Source organism: Hyperolius riggenbachi, chromosome 5 (assembly GCF_040937935.1).
Source record: "Hyperolius riggenbachi isolate aHypRig1 chromosome 5, aHypRig1.pri, whole genome shotgun sequence".
Taxonomy (NCBI): domain Eukaryota; kingdom Metazoa; phylum Chordata; class Amphibia; order Anura; family Hyperoliidae; genus Hyperolius; species Hyperolius riggenbachi.
Genome location: NC_090650.1, coordinates 363477948 through 363481166, shown reverse-complemented (window position 1 = coordinate 363481166; position 3219 = coordinate 363477948).

Below are 3219 nucleotides of genomic sequence, written 5' to 3'. Positions count from 1 at the left end.
TATATATATATATATATAATGACACGTTTGAAATTCAATGAGAATATTAAAACCAATTAAAAAAGACCACATTGTCCTAAAGCATCCAGCTGCAATCAATTATGCCCTCTTAATAAACAATATATGCATGCAATGGTATATCATATAGTCAGGTAATGGTTCTGATAAGCAGCATTTATTGCCAACTTGGTGGGCATCAAATAAGAACCCACCAGTGGTAGAACCCAGGTTCAGTAAGACATAACAATATGAACAAGAACCTGCGATAAAGTGACAAAATACAATATAAGTGCTAGTGCTTACAAAAATGTTCCTGTGTACACCTCATATTAAAAGTAATATACAAAATGGTGTTTTTCCAAACAAAAGAATCCCAAGACAGAACAACAAAAGTTGTTTAGGTGATACCTTTAATAACTAGCTGTACAAGATTTCTTTGCAAGCTTTCGAAACTTTAAATTTCTTCTTCAGGCATGTTTCAGAACTGGATCAGAACCATACAAAGTACGGTCACATACAGAGGCTTTGTATATGATTTTCTAGGGTATACAGCAATCGGACACCATGTTACAGTCTTCCTCTTTTCTGAAATGTAATGTACATCATCAAAGCTTATATCTATTCACCCTGAGAGCTTTTTACAACACCACACGCAACTGGCTCCAAGCAAAAGGTGACAGTGGGAGGAGGGTTATAAAGCATGCTGGCCGCCGCAGCTCCCTCTGCAAAGCTTGAGACAGAGGTGTGCCCCGACCCCTTCGGCTATGAGTCAGAAGTTTAGGTCCGGCTCGAGTACAAGTCGACCCCCATACTTTTATTTAGTGAGTCAGACCTACATTTCTAGACTTATAATCGAGTATATGTGGTAGGGAAGCCTTTAAAGCACCACTAATCTTAAATAATGTATATGTTTGGGATTGCCATGTATGAATTTCCCATGTATGAGTTTTCATGTTAAGGCACAAAAATATTGTCATGAGAGCAATAAAGATTCATTGGAAAGTAGCTGTCTGCAGTGGTGTTACTACAAATCATGTCCCCCCCCCCCCCCCCAAAAAAAAAAACATTTTATGAGGCCCCAAATGTTCACATCCTTTCTATTAGGGGCCCTCACAGCCTTGGGGCCCATCTTTCAAGGGCCATATAAAGTCCAATTGCGGCCATATAAAGTCCATGGGACTACCCATCCAACCTTCACATCCAGCTCTGTATGCTCCTGGGATGGTGACATCAAAGTGGTTTTCGATTGGTGTACGCAGGCATGCTGGTCAGGGGGAGGAGGGGATAATGTAACAGCCAGGAAATAGGACTCCCAGCATTATTACAAAGCGGTTTAATGGACAAACCATCATATGCATCAGGATTTGCAGGTTCAGCTAGGCCACCAGAATCTCTATTCCTATAGGCTCCTGAGAAGTAAATACAGCCCTGAGGATGCACCTAACTGCATCAGTTTTCTGTCACTGTCACTTTAATCTGTCACCTCCTCAGCCAGTCCACTCACCTCTCCCTGTGCTCCTCATGCATCTGATCCATTGCAATGTGGCCTAGCCTGAACTCCTAGTATGGGTGAAGAATGTCTGAGGCATAGAACAGCTAAACTGAGCACTTTCAGACCATTTTCTAAGAGACTGCCCAATGAGACCCACAGGTAAGACCAAAAATCTTAATCATTCTTCTTCCGTTAGCCCACAGATGTCGAACTCCAGTCCTCGAGGGCCGAGGTCCTTACACGTTTTTGGCACAGCTCAAACTAATTGATGAGCCCTGGTGTGTAGAACACATTTCTCCATTTTTCAGTCCATCCTAAACACTGGCATGGATTTTGGCCCTTGAGGATTGGAGTTCAAAACCTGTGCGTTAGCCTGAGTCCCATATCTGTTCATATACATTTAATTCTATTATTCACTATTCCAGAAGGACACAATGAAGTCAAGCTATTCTCACAGTTCTGGAACCTGCTTCTGATTCAGATTTTCAATTAGCTGTGCAATTCTGCTTTCCTGTCTGTAACAACAACCAGGCCTTTGCCAACCTGCCTGGTACATGGTTCCTTCATTGGAAGTGGGCCTGTTATCCTGGAGACTTTTCCACATCTCATTACTACTCTTCAGGATCATCAAGAATACCTTTGTGTTGTACACTACTAGGAATGACTTGGCTGCAGTGAACAATCCGCTAACTGACTGGACTTTAGGTGAAGTCCACCTTCAGTCCTCTTATAGCAACCAGTACTGCTATCCTGCTGTAGGCTAAATTCTGTGCCCTACTTTTGGAAAAGACCATGATATGCCCTCTGAACATCATGATTTCATGGAGGTCTTTGAAAAGAAGGGGATTCACTTCCTCCCCTTAGTATTTGTACTTGTTCCATTAACCCATTAGCAGCTTCAAATGAATTATCTGGTTTCTTGGAATGCTTTGATGTCTCTCTGCTAGCAGAGGATGTAGATACTGAAATCAGAAGTCCTCTGTTATTGTTTAATACTGGCCCCTAGTGAGTGAGAAGTGGCCTTTCATCCACATTATATAAGTACTAATTAGCAGCAAGGAAATGTAACAAATAAGAAATAAAAAAATGCTTTTATAAATTGGCCTGGAGCACTTGCAAGCCTCTAAATAAATTGGCTGCTAAAGTGTTAAACTCCCAACCAGAACAGAGATTATTTTTTAAAGGTTTTGCCATTTGAACCTAAATTTAAAGCAAACCCGAGTAATGTGATGTGATTAAAATGTATATATGGTTCCAATCCTACATAGGCCCCTTCTGGAATTCCTTAGTGGTATCTTGGTGTAAAAAGGTAAAAAATCAATGTTTAAGGTTTTAACCTTTTTTTTTCAAACACTTTGTCAGGAATGTTTTTTTCTCAGCCTCTAGTTACACTGTTTAAGCCCAAGTGCAGAGAAAATGTACTTTAGATTCCTGGATCCTAATTACAGTGAGAAAAAAGAACCACCATTGCTTCTGTGTAGTATTGGGGCTATACATACACGGTCTATGTAGTATGTACTGTATGTAGCATTGGGACTATACATAGATGTTTATTTCAGCATGTTACATGTTACTTCCAGGACCTTTTAAAGCCCTAAAGGATTACATAGGTGAATATCTGAAGAAAGGCTTCATTAGGCATTCTGCATCCTCTGCTGTGCTGAAGTGGGTATCTTCTTTGTAGAAGTCATATGGAAAAGGTCCTCATGCAGCCATACTGGAGAAGT